The sequence below is a fragment of the Protopterus annectens genome, chromosome 8.part0 (assembly GCF_019279795.1).
Source record: "Protopterus annectens isolate FY-2018-M chromosome 8.part0, PAN1.0, whole genome shotgun sequence".
In the NCBI taxonomy this organism is placed as follows: Eukaryota; Metazoa; Chordata; order Ceratodontiformes; family Protopteridae; genus Protopterus; species Protopterus annectens.
The window spans coordinates 1,512,830,050-1,512,846,957 of NC_056741.1; the positions used below are offsets into that span (position 1 = coordinate 1,512,830,050).

The window sequence follows — 16,908 nt, forward strand, 5'->3', positions numbered from 1 at the left end:
CAGGTGAACACTGTTCAGCTTGTCAGCACAGAGGTATTTTACATCTCATTAACACAAATGTTGGTTGATGCAAATGAGTTAATTACGTGACCTGTTTGCTAGACTCTTGTGTACACGTATTAATGTTGCTTATATGGCTTTCTTAGTATGATGTACTCATTCACATTTGTTCTGTTTATTCACCTATACCACTTTACTTGTACCCATGGTAGCATCCTTGGATTCAGCAAAATGATGTACCGTTTTGATTTTTGTTGGGGCTTTCAAATTCTCAGCTCTTTTGTCAAGTTCTCTTTCCCCTGACTGAAAAAACTGTTAAGATCTGTTTTCTGTGATGTGTTTATTTTAATATTTTTAAGTCTGTCTTTTGTTCTAGTTTTATATTTTGTTTGTGTTTTTTAGCATCGTACTAGTGAAAGATGCATGTGTGACTGATAATGCATTTATGGTTTTAATACTTAATCTGATATGAGACAGACTGTCCTTATCGTCTGCAAGTCTGTTGCTGTCAGGTGCCAATCAACTTGGCATGTAAATCTTTCCCAGGCAACTAAATCCCTCTCCCCTCTTTACACCTAATGCTCTGCTTTAAGACTTTTCTCTGCAGCTCTCTTTTGTCCTGCTAGAATAAGCAGTCACATGAGAAGTGGCATAAGCCTGCAGAAAACTAATTTGCATTTACCATGTGTAAGTCATATTGGTTTTCTTTTTAAAATACTTATTTGGTATTCTGTGTCTGATTTCAGATCAGTCTGGCTTTTTTCACTTGACAGTTTTCTTTTACAATATTTATATACTCTTCTCCTATGCCTTTAGGCATTTTCCAACTCTCCTTTTGTAAATGCTTTTTAGCGTCATGTTTTGTAGTTACCGATTCTTCCTCTTGACTACATTTTAAAAAGGTGTTACTGTAATTCCCCTTTAGGACACACATTCAGAATATGCTTTGCCTTCATGAGGACTACAGTGTATCCAGGTATGTTGTTTGTCAGTGATTTACAATCAATATCTTTAGTACCCTTTAGGATAGAGAAATGAAAAAGTTCAATTATACAACACCCCCCCCCCCATTAATATTCAAAAACGTGCACGCTGATTGGTCAGCGTGCACGTTGTAAATCCGAGTTATAGTAATGGAAAAAGGTCCGGTTGCCCAGACTTTTTCCATTACTATAACTCTTAAAGCAACACTGTCTCGCTATGTTAAACGAGTTTAACATAGCGAGACAGCTTTAAAAAAAGCAGCAGAGATTCTCCGTTGCTGTTTTTAAAGCTGTCTCGCTATGTTAAACCCATTTAACATAGCGAGACAGTTTGTAAACAGCAACAGAGATCTTGCTTTCTCCATTGCTTTTGCCCACAGCTCTGATGTACTGCATAGGCATACGCATGCGCAGTACATCAGAACTGCAGCAGAATACCAAACAGCTGCGGAAGGGCAGCAAGGAGGCATTATACAATGCCATTATTTAAGAAAAGTATTTTTTTTTTTTTAAATAATGTCATTGTATAATAGCAATAACCCATTTCTGGGTGTGGGTAATGCTGGATTTTACCCACGGTTGGCTCTGTTTGGCCACTCGGGCTTCGCCCTTGTGACCAAACCACACCAAACGTGGGTAAATCCAGCATTGTCCACACCCAGGTGTGGGTTATTGCTATTTTATTTCATGATGGAAGAAAATGCTGTTGAGTGGGGCCAAGAAATCCTCAACACTGGAGGAAACTTCGGAGCTCAGCACAACACCCATGAAATGTCAACCGTTGTCTCCTGATACTAAAGCCAAAACACACAAAAGTAGTGCCTGCTTTTACATTGCAAATAGTTTCTTCCAAGTCTTCCACAAAACTTGTTTAAAAAAAAAAAGGCAGAGTAGCCCATCCAAGGGACTAAACCAAGTCATTACATGTAAAAGTATCATTGCCATATATCAGTAAAGCAGAAATTCATTGTATTTTATAAGTGATGTGCGTTAATAAAAAGGAAGACTCCAGGCAGATTCTGATAGAAGCAAACCAAACAATTGTATTCAAAAGGCCATACTAAAATAAAATCCAAAATTATTCAAGGCTTGCTTGTACTAAAAAAGCACCATTTGAATGAAAATAAATATCTGGTGAAACTTGATGCCTTTTTTAAAAATCAGGTATTAATTAAATATTAAATTTGAGGGCAGCATTAAAACAATAAGCCTATGAAGCACTAGTTGCTTTTCACATCCTCTGTGCTCCAGTTGGTAGTTTGTATCTCGTCTTAACTGTTTAACTCATTAACATCTAGCCTGAGTGGGATTTCACTCCTCCTTAAAGCAGACGATTTCCTGGCTGAACAGCTCTCATCTGAGTTATATTCCTAAGAATGCAGTTTTGCAGCCAGCCTGTAAATAAGTAAATGTCTGTAAATCGAGAAACGAAAAATGTTACAAAATTAAAATATGAATGTTCTTTAGTACAAACTCCTCCTCTTAATAGTGACTAATATGTCAGCCAGTCGTAATAGTGATTTTTATACTAAACATGCAAGTAAATAAATCAAACGTTATAGTTACACACACAATATCTATGTAAATTAGTAGACAGACCCCAGCTATTGTTGTGACTTTTATTCATGCAGATGCGATCTTCAGATTGCTTCATAGCAGTTTTGCAAATGTCTCTTTTTCTGATACATTTACATAATTATAATTTTTGGCATGTATGCATAGCTAATGAGCAAACAAATGTAAATATCTGTAAAACTGTGCTAGTTAGACACCATCTATCATTGCAGAGTTTTCCCAGCATTATGAACGTTTTCATTTAATACCATGGAGTACCATATAAACACCTTCTGTTTCACATTAGTTGTATAATAGACACTGGAGAAAACTGGCAAAGGAAGCAAGATATTGGTAGCAAAGGACCAGAAAGGGGAAAGTTAATACATGGGATGATGCCAAGAAGTTTTGACTGCAAGTTATTTGACTGAATTCTCTACCAGGGATTAATATCAGAGTATGGGCAAAGGAGTGCTAAGTGAAAGACCTAGTAGAGTTTTTAGTCTAGAACAGAAGTTGCTGTTTGTTAATAGGGCATGTGAAATGTAGCATGGTAACGATAAGAATCAGTCAGAGAAGATCAAAGAAGATTGGGAAGAGAGATTGGAAAAGTAATTTTTAAGGAAACAATGGGAGGGACATATGCATGTCTCCCAAATATCCAACAAGAAGGTCCAGAAGGTTTAGAGTTTTTGCTTGGAAGTGTTTACATAAGTATGTTTATTCCCCAACAAGACTCCAAAGAGTTTTTGCTGTGGTAGGTAGCAAATGTTGGAGGTGTGATTGGGAAGAAAGAGGCAACTAGGAACATATGTTTTTGGAGTGTAACAAGCTGGGGGACTTAAAAAAAAAAAAAAAATCCTACAGAGTACTCATTCAGAAGTATTGGGGGAACAAATGGCTGTAACTGAGGAAGTTAATTCTTTTGAGCTGGGGCACAGGATCTGACTTGAATAGATCTAGTTAAGTTTAATTCTGTTTGCTGCCAAAAAGCGGTTACTAGAAAATGGAAATCAAAGTTAAAGCCAATTGTATTTGAAGTACTGACTTGTGAAATAAATAAAAAGAACTAGAAGGAGGACCTTTAGAAAAGGGAGGGAGAAAATTACCTAGAAATAAATGGAATTTGTGAGAGCAATGCATGCAGAGTAATGTTCAGAAGTAGTGAGGGCTACGGGGAGGGCAGGAATTGGATGATTTATGTAATCCTGGACTGAAAGGTGGCAGTTATGAAAAAAAAAAAGAACGTGTAATATTTGTAACTGGAAAAAAAATTGTGAAAAATTGTTTATTTTCTTTCTTTAAATGTTTATATGCCTATGTCTTAAGTGATATTTTAATAAAGGTGTTTCTAAAATATGCCATATATTCAAAACATTTCCAGGAAATAACTTGTATGTCATTCCTACTGCTACAGTAGCCTTTAGACTATATGGGTTGCATCTTGTCCAAGATACAACAGCCAACCAGCTTCCTAATGCTCTGGCTCCCTCCCATATTTCCACTAAGACTGCTGATTGTTCAACCCTGAGGAGGGAAAGTCAGCAGTCATAGTGGAAAATTTTCAGTACTTGTTTGCCACCTCATGAAGAGGTGGTGGCTTAGAGGCCTCACAAGATCAGCATCTGGCCTTCAGGTCCTTTCTGTCAGGTAAGTCCCTTTGATGAATCCTTCCACACAGAAAAATTTTACTTAATATAGTGTGTGTGTGTGTGTGTGTGTGTGTGTGTGTGTGTGTGTGTGTGTGTGTGTATATATATATATATATATATATATATATATATATATATATATATATATATATATGGGTCTATGTCACATAGTGGAACCACACTTCGCCAAAACTTTTTTTGTAGAGACGAAAAGAGCAAATGTTTAGTAAAATGGATGTTCAAATCAGTGAAAACTACCACAAGGAAAGGAAACACTTGGCTTCCTTATAAATGAAACACACACCACCGTATGTCAAACCTACCCAGGCAGGGAGCTGCACCCCGCATACCACCTCTAACTATATATACCAACTCTGAGATCCCACTGCAGTGGGGAAAAGGGCATTTTCCTAACACTAGCCAGCTGCTTCTTTTCCCTGTGGAATTTTCCGCTGATGTGAATGTTTACTCTTTTTGTCTCTACGAAGAGAGTTTCTGTGAAGTATGATTTGATTATGTAAAGTAGACACATATATAATTTGTGTGTTTATATATATGTATATATATATATATATATATATATATATATATATATATATGTATATGTACATACACACACAAAACAAGAAAAGCCTAGGGAAGCTAGAGTTTTCATTTGTGTGCTTCCTTAAACCGCTTGTAATAGAGGCCCATGGGATATATGAAAATGACCCCTTAAGGACATCGTGTTTCAGCTATATGGCTTCTAAATATCCATGACTTTTTCCTTTTTAAGTCTTTATGGATTCATTCAGTCCAATAAAGTCAAACCCCACTAGGGATGGGCATGCATATTTCGACTTTGCAGAAACGCAGGATCTTTAAGCCCAGCTGATGTTGACAAGGTCATAAGAAGGCTGAAACATGCATGCCCACAGCTTTTGAGGTTTGGCTTTATTGGCCTGAATGAATCCTTAAAGACTTGAAAAGGTAAAGTTCATGGGCATTCAGAAGCCGTAAAGTTGAAACACTTTGTCCTCAAGTGATTATTTGTATATATCCAATGTACCTCTATGACTGGAGGTTTAAGGTATTGCACAGTGAAAACTCTAGCTTGGCTAGGTGTTTCTTGTATTTACTAATTGGTTTGTCTGTGTGACCTTTTTACTCTCTTTTTTTTTATAAATATCTATGGTTTTGTTGTGTATGGTCCAACTTAATATTGAACAAAACATTCAGTCTAAAATAAGATCAAACACACATAGCATTGAATGACTTAAACATCAAACGACTGAAACATTGAAAAAGGAAACAAGTTCCTTTGCTGAAGTTTATGGTAAACCGCCCCCATAACACTAGCCTCCAATTTGTCTAAATAGTGGCAGTGTTTTGTGAAGGATTTTTTTTTACGGTATGGTGTAGGGTTAGCGATGGGGCATTATTTAACAGACATTGCGGAGGTGAGCAGGGAGAAGCTTCATCAATAGTCATTACTCAGACTTCTCACTTAATTCTATGGCTTCCTGTGTTGTAGTCCTTTCAGCCACCATGAGCTAGGGTTATTCATATCCTCTTTGGGTGTTCTGCTATCCGATATGGGCATGGGAGAAGCATCCTTTCTGGGGCACAGAGATATTATGAAGGGTGCTGTTGGCTGTGCCGTGTCAGAGGGAAGAGACCTCTTATGGGTGCAGATCTTCCTTCTCCAGGTAGGCCTTCACAGATACTTGCCTTCTCCAGGTAGGCCTTCACAGATACCTGTAAAAAAAAAAAAAAAAAAAAAGTTAAACATTGTTTTCCATCACATAGGGTATTTGTAAGAAGACAGAGGATTTTCTTACCTTAGCCAAGACGTTTTTAGTCAGTCAGTCTTGGCTCACAGTATGTAGTAACTGGTAATCGGGTCAGAGTATTTCTGAGAAAGGCATGACAGAGACAGAGCTTCATTTCCTGCAGTCACAAGCCCAAGTCACTGTGGATAGATAAATTGGGTCATCACATTGTCCTTTGGAGGAATTTTCTGTTTCTCAAAGTTTGACTAGGATGAATGGGACATTTATAGGAGAATATATGGATGTTCCCCCTGAAATGAAGCGATATTATTTATATGTTGTCTTTTTCAATGCTTATTCCTCTTCTGTGCCAGCTTTGCAGGAGGTAGCTAATACTTTCTGTAACAACCCTTATACACAAACGTCAGTACCATTAAAGCAGATGGGCTTTACATAGTTTCTCAAACTAATAAGCACTTGTTTTCTTACCCTTGGGCTGACTCTGCATATATCTTGACACCTACTCCTGTGGACATAGAGGAGGCAATTACAGATGGATTAGGTGAGGCAGTGTCTTCTTTTTCCACTTTGGCATATAGAATTCTTAACTATCTGACCCATAGTGGAATATGTATTGACAGTTTGCGAAATCTACTTACCACTCTTTCCCCCCTGAAGGTAGTGCCTATTTAAGTCTGGTTATTTCTAACATGTCTCTTGTATCGAAACATGCTTGAAAAAATTTGTATGACTGAGCAGGGACCTTCGCTTCTGCTACTGGTTTGATGAGATATGCCTGTGTGCATAACCAAAACTTTTTTGAGCAGGTAAAGTTTGAAATTTCATGTTCATCTTTGAAAAGGGAGGTTTTATTTTGCCCATTTGACACTCGCGCCCTGAAATAATGTAAAGACAGAAGGAAGATAATTAACAAATTTCTGAGATCCTCTTTCATTTCTAAGGTACAGAATAAGCAATCCTTGCTTTCTCAAGCAAAACGACAATATGGAGAGAGATGGCAGTTTGGGATCACTTAGAAATAAGGATATTTTCCTAACAAGGGACAGTCTACAACTTCAGAATGACTATGTTGCATTGTTCATCCCCTCCAGCCACGGTCCCTCACAATCTTTCCCAACAGATGGCTGCTTCATTCCAATCTGGCAACAGATTGTGACAGACTTATAGGTGTTAAAGGCAGTTGAGGAGGGATAAGAAACCCTCATTTTAGGGGAGGTCCTCCCCACCCTCCAAACCAAGCAGATTTTTTTCCACAGGTTCTTTAGCATTTGCTCTCCCCATGTGTCATAATAACAGTGCCATTAAATAAAAGGGGCAAAGGCTTATATTTTAAAAAGTCTCTGGTGCCATAGTAAGTGTCTTCTTGGTGACCAATTGTAGGTCTTTCATTCCTACGTCTCTTATGTGGAAGTTCCAGAAATCCAGATGTTGACCCTTTGGAGTCTGTTACCTCTCATTTCCCAGGGAAACTTTATGGTAACATTGGAACTAAAAGATGCCTACCACCACATTCCTGTAGTGAAAGGTTTCAGGAAAATGTTCATTTTTTTTTGTCTGGGTCAGTGGCAGTTCTTTGCATTGCCCTTTAGGTTATGTGCTGCTCCAACAGTGTTTGCAAAGTGTGTAGTTTCAGTCATAGCTCACTGCAGACTGAATAGCAAGCACTCACTTTTTTCCTTATTTAGATTGCTTGCTTTGCAAGGTCTTCTCCCAGATGTCAGGAGCCCTTAACATCGGTACCATCTCTTCTCACCAGTTATGGATTCAGAAATTCTCATTAACTCTGTAACACAGGATTGTCTTTAGGATGTTTTAGAGACGCACTGCACTAAATGATGTTTTGACATGACAGTACGGATTTTTATCCGAGAAACTTTCTGAGCTTCTCAACTCAGCTTCACACTTCAGCCAGAGTGTTTTTCGGGGTTATGTAGTTGAGGTCGTCTATGATTCCTCTCTCCAGGTGGTGTATAAGAAATGTTCATTGACACTGAAATAAACACGTAGACCCAACACTTATACCATGTGAATTTTTAGATATCAGTCTCTGGCTTCGTAAAAAGGAACTCCAGTGGTGGAGACTTAAAATACAGCAAATGCAGCTGTTCACTTTCTCAACCACCTCCATGTCATTCTGTAATTACAGATGTCACAGATATTACTTCAGGGCAGTTTCTGTGGGTGTACAAGTGCAGTGTTTGTGGGATTATTTAGACAGACCACAGCACATAATTAATAGAGATATTGGCTGTGATCCATTCCTTAAAATCTTTTCATCTGTGGTCTTAAAGACAACATCACAGTGACTGGGTACATTTACAAGCATTGGGGGCAGTAGGGTGTACCCTTTAGGAAGGCTGGCTGTGATAACTTGGAAATTAGCTCTCCAGCACTTTTTAAATCTCCAAGTGTCTTACATTTTGTCAGAGCAGAACACAATGGCAGAGAGGCTGAACAGGACCACAACAATCCTCATGAATGAAAATTGAATGAGGGGATCTTTTAGGATGTGATCCAGTTATGAGAATGTCTCAAGTAGATCTGTTTGCATCCTTTTAAAACATCTGCTTTTTCTTTCTCTTGGAAGGGAATATTACGTATGCATTTCTATCCTTTCCATTGATATCTAAGGTAGTTCTGAATATTTTAAAGAACAGTCTAGAAGTAATTGTGTTGACTCCCTTTTGGCCCAAGCAACATTAGTTTTCCCTTCTTATGGCACTGGCCAAGGGCCTTTACCACAAGCTGCCTTACAATCTGGTCCTACAAACACAAGAAGGTGAGTTTGCCACACCTCATTTTCAAACATGTTCAACTGACTGCCTGACTGATTAATTTCCTATATCTTAGACACACCTTTTCAGTGAACATGCAGTAGATACAAAATGAGACAAGAAAACATGCTACTAGAAAGTCTTATATTGGCAAGTGGAAGACTTTTCTATTTAATGCCTAGCCAGTATAACCATTACCCCGTCAGGGATTATGTATCACTGATGCTCAGTTATTTTCTGAGTTACTAGCCTCTGGCCTTTCATACTCCTTTATCAAGGTTCGTGTTGCACCATTATAACATGTCTGCCTTTCGGTCCTCCAGTTTCTGCAGTGTTTTTATTAAAATATTTTCTGATTGGGCTATTACTCTTGAGTCAGTCACACAAACAGGTTGCTCCTTCCTGGGATCTTATCTATGTGATGGAAAAGTAAACCTCATCTCCAATTAAACCTGTATATCAGGCACATTTAAGGTTCATTACATGGAAAACTGTTGATCTGATGTTGTAAATTTTCATTTTTTCTTCAACTGTTGGGTTTGGATCCGAAATTCGAATCCAACTCGGCCATTACTAAAGGTTGTGGTAACCAAAAAGCATTTCAGCTTCTCCTTTACCCATAATGCATCAGGCCCTAACATACCCCAGATCTCGTTTGCCGATTTTTGCGAAAAGATGTTGCCAGTCTTACTTCGCAAGTTTCTTTAAAAATTAATGTAGTTTATCTATTTAAATCTTTTAAATTCCTTTTGTATATTATTTGTTACCCTCTTACAGTATTGTTAATCTTTTTATCACTGTTGGTAGTTTTTCCCCTTTTCCTGTCCTTTATACATGTTAGTGTAGTCCTAATACCATTGTTGGTATTTTCTTCCTTTCCATTTTCTTTTATATCTATAGCTCTACATATATATATATATATATATATATATATATATATATATATATATATATATATATGCACACATACATACATACATATATATATATATATATATATATATATATATATATATATATATATATATATGGCTCCCCTGTATAATTGCAAAATACTGAAATCGCGAATTTCAGTATTTCACGACCATAAAGGTGAAACCTTCAAATACCAAACCTTCACAATCCCGAAACTACAGATACTGAACACACAGCATACACCACTCCACACATAAACCACAGCACCCACGCTACAAAACAAACACACAAAAACAAAACACCACACATCCACATACCTACACTACACATAAGCAGGGGGCAACCCCCCTGCACCCCCCACATGGGGGCTGCACGCCCCACACCCCCTTACTTATATATACTAACTCAGAGAACGCACAAACAGTAAAAAAACAGTACACTCACACCCAGACATTCCACAGTCCCTGGCAGACACACACACACATAGACAAACACCAACACATCCGACAATTACACACTCATACGTTCACCTTCCTAACCTAACCCACACCATTAACTTACAAACAGTCTCACATACACTCAAACTCCTACCCAAAACCCTTACAAAACACTCCCTTACCTGAGATTCCATGTAAATCCATACACTATGCTGAACAACATCCAAACCTAATAGCGCATGTCATGTAATGTAAAGCCATAACCGCGAATTTGAAATATTCAAATTCGCGATTATGCACTTTTGACATTTTAAAAATTCGCCTTTATGGTCATGAAATACTGAAATTCGAGATTTCAGTATTTCGTGATACACACCCATGCGCACGCACACGCATACACAACCTACTCACCAGTCAGGGGGTATCAGAGGCAGATGGAAGGAGTATTTCCAGCAGCTTCTGAATGAAGACAACCCCACAGAAGCTATACTGCCCCAGGAACAGCCTACGATGAGAGAAGAAAAGGCGCCCACCCTAGAAGAAGTAAGAACAGCACTAAGGAAGATGAAGTCAGGGAAAGCAGCAGGCTCAGATTTGGTCACAGCATATATGATAAAAATGCTGGGTGAGATAGGGGTGAAATAGCTCCTGAGGGTACTAATAGTGTGGAGAGAAAGGCATATCCCAGATGACTGGAGAATAAGCATACTCGTGCCAGTGTACAAGAACAAAGGGGACATCCACAACTGTGGGCAGTACAGAGGCATCAAACTCCTATCACATTGCTTGAAAGTTCTGGAGAGGGTGATTGATAAATGGATACTCAGAGTAGTAGAATGTAAGATGGGAGATGAACAGTTTGGATTCAGATCAGGATGCAGCACAACTGACCCGATGTTTGCATTGAGACAGATACTTGAGAAGAAGCTAGAGATGAGGAGAAAGTCCAGCTGGGCATTCCTAGACTTGGGGAAAGCATATGACAAGGTCCCAAGAAAGCTGATCTGGACAGTGCTGCGGTGGTTTGAAGTCCCAGAAACATTGGTAGAATTAGTGCAGACTATGTACAAGGACCCAGTGACCCAAGTACGAACAGTGTTAAGCCTCACAGAGGGGTTCCCAGTGGGAGTTGGTTCAGCTCTGAGCCCACTGCTGTTCATACTGGTGATGGACTACATTAGCAAACAGGTTGGAGGGGAAGGATCAACAAATCTGCTGTATGCAGACGATGTGGCAGTACAGGTAGACTCTGAGCTAGAACTTCAGCAAAGGATAGGAGAATGGAATGCAAATCTGAAGGCACATGGGATGAAACTAAGCACAGATAAGACAGTGATAATGGCAGCAAATTGGGAAATCAGAAGAAGCTGAGAAAAGAGAAGGGAAGATAGTGGAACAGGTAAACAGCTCCAAGTATCTGGGAGGGGTAGTTGAGGAGAAGGGTAGTCTGAAGGAAGAGGTCAAAGCTAGAATCAGAGGGGCTGCAGCCAACCGGCATAGAGTATCAGGTGTAGTCAATGAGAGAAGAATGCCAAAGAAGCTGAAAAGTAAGGAGTGCAAGACGGTGGTTTGACCAGTATTACTGTATGGTACAGAAACCTGGGCAGTAAAGGCAGAACAGTTGAAGAAGCTAGATGTGATGGAAATGGAGTGCCTGAGAAAGGTTGTAGGATGCACACTGTGGGACAGATGAAGAAATGAGCACATAAGAGCAGAAGCCAAAGTAGCTGTAATTGCAGAAAAGATCAAAGAGAACAGATTACGATGGTTTGGGCACATGTGTAGAAAAGCAGGAGACAGTCGGGTGAGGAAGATTTGGAACAGACAGGAAAAAGGTAAGAGGAAGCGAGGACGTCCAGCAAAGAGGTGGATGGATTGTGTGAAAGAAGATCTGTGACAGTCAGGCATGAGTGTTGAAGAAGGCAGGAGTATGGCACTGAATCGAGAGAGTTGGCGACAGTTAACACGATACCCCAACCCCATGTAGAAAAATGGGGAAAAAAGGGGGCTGTATAATATGGTTTACTATTGCAGTCTCATAGTGCAGGGATCAAACACTATGTGGTTGAAAGGCAAATTTCATAGAGGCGCAATGCCAAGCCAGACTACTACGAATTCACAATAACAAATGTGAAGAGTAATTTGGTAGTCTGAGTTCAGTATTGAATGGAGATCTTGGTACATTGAGGAACAGGGAATTTACCATTTTCTTCACTGTAGTGCGATCTTGGAGTTGGTCTATATAATTTGGAGGGGGTGTGGGGGTGCAGGGGGGCTTGCCCCCTGCAAAACGTTAAAAAAACTTATGCCATTGATGTGAAAGTCTAATGGTAAGTTGCGCTGAATAGCTTGGCTGATTGACGTCACCTTAAGCTATTTTGAATTAAGTTGAATGCGGATGTCAATGAACAGACAGTCGCTATAGTGTAGGAGTCAAGATTATGATTCCAGTGTTATTTTTCACTGATTTAAGCAAACAAAGAAAGTGCTTTCTTCGTGTCAGTAGTAAAACCTATATGTATATATACCTATATATATATATATATATATATATATATATATATATATATATATATATATATATTGTAATGTGTGCGTTAACATTTACTGTTACTCATGGAGCTTTTCTCCCTGGGCCTGCACTGAAAAGTACGTGTGTCCAGTCAGACTTTCCCGGTAAGCACATGTTAAATAAATAAATAAAAATATGGTACCTCCTATACTGAGCCAACAGATATTGCCAATATACCGGCCGACAGATTCAGTGCGAACTTTACCCCTCCCCCCCCAAAGGACCAGTCACAATACCAGTAGATTGCCAGGCACCCAGTATTACTGCTGCTCAGGTTAAAACAGCACTGTCCAAGGCCAAGAATGCAGAGTCTATGGGACCTGACAATATCCCTGGCTGTGTTCTACATGAACTACAGAGTGAACTGGCATCTCACCTGTGTGCCCTATTCAATCACAGCCTCACCTCAGGCTTTGTCCCTACTGAATGGTGCACTGCTACAGTCATCCCCCTCCACAAAGGAGGAGCAACTACAGATGCTGGGAATTATCGCTCCATTAGCCTGACGAGTCTGATATGCAAAGCTATGTGGAATGCATCATCATGGACCTAGTAAACAAGGATGTAGGGAATCTCCAAACTCTGGACACAGTTTGGTTTTGTGAAGGGTAGATCATGCCTGCTCAACTTGGTCGACTTCTTTGAGTCAGTCACCAGAGCTGTGGATGAAGGCAAGGTGGTTCATACAGCCTACCTTGATCTGGCCAAGGCCTTTGATACCATTCCCCACTCAGGAATCATAGAAAAACTCACTAAGCTAGGCATCAACCCCTATATCACTAGGTGGGTTGCAAACTGGCTCACAGGTAGAACCCACAGTGTGAAAGTAGCTGACTCCAAGTCAGACTGCTGACCAGTCACGAGTGGAGTCTCACAGGGTCTGGTCCTGGGTCCTCTCCTGTTTGGTATCTACTTCTTTGAAGTCCAGGCCAACGCGAAGGGACTCTGGCTGACAAAGTTCCCAGACAATTGCAAGTTGAGGTCTATTATTAACTCCCCAAATGATGTTGACATCCTACAGAAAGGCCTGACTGAGACCAGCGACTGGTGTCAGAACCATGGCCATAAGCTCAATGCCAAAAAATGTCATCCCCTTTGGGAAAAACCTGATTCCCATGAATGACCACAGCGATGGTAGTCCACTGAACACAGAAGGCATTATGAGAGATCTGGGAACACAGGTCGACAGCAACCTCTCTTTTGACCACCATATTGCCACTGTGGTCAGAAAGTCCTTCTGTGTGGCACATCTCGTTACTAAGGGTTTTGCATCCAGGAAGAAAGAGGTCATTGTCTCCTTCTACTCTTCCCTCATTAGGCCGATTATTGAGTCCATTGCCCCATTTGGCATGTACCTCAGTAAACACCTGCAACAACTGGAGAGGCCGCAAAAGTACTTCACAAAGAAAATCCTAGGCCTTAAACACTTGCCTATGTGGACTGACTCAGAAAACTCCAACTATTCTCTGTTTCATATCGCCTACTCAGAGGCAATCTCTGCTTGACTTGCAAAGCCATGTCTGACCCAGCTCTGTTAGAAATGCTACATCTAAAGAAATCCCAATCCCTCCATACCACATGCTGCAAAGACCTCAACCTCATTACCACAATCAACAGAACATGCTGGAGGGACAGGTTCGTAACCCAGAGACTGCCCATGCTATGTAAAATACTTCCCATACATGTCAGGCAGAGTACCTCACTGGCCCTCTTCAAGAGAAATCTTGATAGGTGGATGAGAAATAGAAAATTCACCCCAGGGATCACTCCAGTGGCTCTACTCGGCAGCGGCACTGAGAACTAAGGTCGGGTGGCACAATGCCATGGTAATCCTATGGGCTAGGCTTGTAAAGGCTCCAGGTGCATTAGCCTAGTACACACCTATGAACCTATAAAATATATACACATGTATAACCAATGTCGTCTTCTGTATTACTGTTATTTTCTTATAGTTGCTAGCCTTTCTGAGAAAGGACCTTCCAGTTTGAAATGTGGGTACAAATTACCTCTTTCAGATGCTTTGTATGTATTGTTTAGGCCTGCAACATCTTCAGGAGGGGATTGTTCCTTTTTTGAGAATTTCAATCCCAGGGCTCTTGTGGATAGGAAAAATAAACTTATCCTCAAAGTTTTATTGCCATCTTCTTTTGGTGAAGCTATTGCTGGGACTCAGTCCTCCAAAATTAAAGTAAAGGAGTCTACATCAAATTCTCCTAAGCCTTCCACTTTTTCAACTCCATCTTCGGAGCTGTAAAGGAAGAGATTGAAAATTTATGTGAGAAAATCTCAAAGCTCCTCCCCTTTGGATCCAAAGAAGAAAAAAAACTACTGGATCCTATGTCCTTTGATCCACCAAAGAAACCTTCTGATCTGACTACTTCTGGTCTGACTATTACTCCAAGGACCAGGTATTCCCTTTATTATGATCCTGTGCCTTCCAGGATCCCTTTGCCTTTTTTGGAAAGACAGCAATCAAAGTCACCATCCCTTGACTCGTTGCGTTCATCCAGGAGTTTGACTGAGGAAGATGTGGACAGAATGATGAGGAAGTTTCTCTCCGCGCAGATCCAGATGTGTGTTTTACTGTCTCCTATGCCCCTGGGGTCAAGAGGTCCATCTAGCTACCACACCATCACTTCTTAATCCTTCTCTGATTCCTTTGGTTACTTCAGAATCCCTGAATCTGAACCGTCCGGGTCTATCTGGCTTGGATCTGAAGATCACTTTATCTTCAGATCCAAAGCTAACTCTGAGTTCTCTGGCTCCAACATATTCGGATCTGGATGACTCTCTGAGTTGAAGCTTCCTTGTCAGATCCGAGGTGTTGGAGTCAACTCTGAAAGTTTTGGAGCCGTGTCTGTGCCTTGGTGCTTCAGCACTAGATAGCTCGGCTCTGACTTCCTCCTCGGGGAGATTGCTTTTGTGGCAGGAGGGGAGACGGTGGTCCAGAAGCCTGTCTTATCAGCACCAAGGTCTTCCTTCTCTCCAGAGTGGTCTGACTTTGAGGTAGTGAAGAGGGTATTTTCTGCTCCAACAGGACTGATGGATCCAACCCCCTTAGATCTTCAGTCTGGTTCCCAGATGTTTGTGTTTGGAACCCCATCATTCTATGGCACAGGGACAGCCAGCTTGAGACCTGCAGACCACCCAGTTGGTTTTCACAATCTCTTCTGACACTTCCCCGGAAAATCCCACTGAAGAAGCTCCCAAGAAGAAAAAGTGCAAGAGGAGGCATTTGGACTTTCCACAAGAGTCAGTCACATAAGATACTGATACTGACGAAGGTGAAAGGTCCCCATGACCACCTCTGGAAAATTTCTCCTTTGGAGATGTCCTTGAGATCCCTAAGCATAGAGGTGGTTGGATTCCCAGCAACCCTTCACCAGAGGAATCAGTATTTCTGGAGGCCATTGGAGTGGACTTGTCTACCTTCTGGGTTACTCCGCCTTCTGATGATCTCAATGATTTTGTCTCTTGGTGGGCTTGGTAGAAGCCTGACTCAACCAGGAACTAGGATTCTGGCTTCACCTCTTGGGAAGGAATTTTTGAGTTAGAGCATGCCCGTGTATGCCATTGTCATGGTGGAGGCCACCACAAAGGAACTTGCTGAACAAAGTTCCACTGTTAATCTCCCAAATTGGGAGTCTAGAGCATTGGACAGGTTTGGGAAGTGTGTCTGTGCTTCAGTGACTTTCACTCTAAGGTCATTGAACTATTTGGCACATTTTACTAGGATACAAAGGTAGTTGATTAAAGAGCTTTCCGAATTCCTTTCAGGGACTGTTTCTGCTGAGGCCCAATTGTCTGTGGCCTCTCATTTGGCTACCCTCCAGTCCGTTTTGATTTCATCCACAAGGCTTATTTTACATGCAGCTGAAGGTGCTACAAGGGCAGTGGGTTCAGGCATATCCATTAGACGGCATACCTGGAGATGCGCTTATGTGAATTTGAGTAGCCTTTCACGTCTTCATTCATCAGTGCTTCCTTTAGCAGTTCATTGTTTTGCCCAAAAGTGAGGGACACATTATCTAGGTGTGAGAAGGATGGAAAGATGCTCTCTGCAGTGGGAGTACATTTTTTGACTCCCCAAAGATCCTTTTCTAGAAGTCAGTGAGGTGGTTGGATAATGTGGTTCAGAAAGTCCAAGGGTCCTTTCCAGAACACACATGGAAAACATTCCTCTAGGGGCAGAGGGAAGAACTGTAATGGGCTTTGACTCCGCCGTGGTAGCAGAGGCCCACAAGACCAA

The 16,908-nt window shown here is 40.7% G+C and overlaps 1 protein-coding gene across 1 annotated transcript in view; it reads left to right on the top strand.

The window, feature by feature from the left end:
- The window catches only part of ARHGAP32 (Rho GTPase activating protein 32), a 3,207,216-nt gene that overhangs the window by 2,777,293 nt on the left and 413,015 nt on the right, over window positions 1-16,908 (top strand). The window lies entirely within an intron of this gene.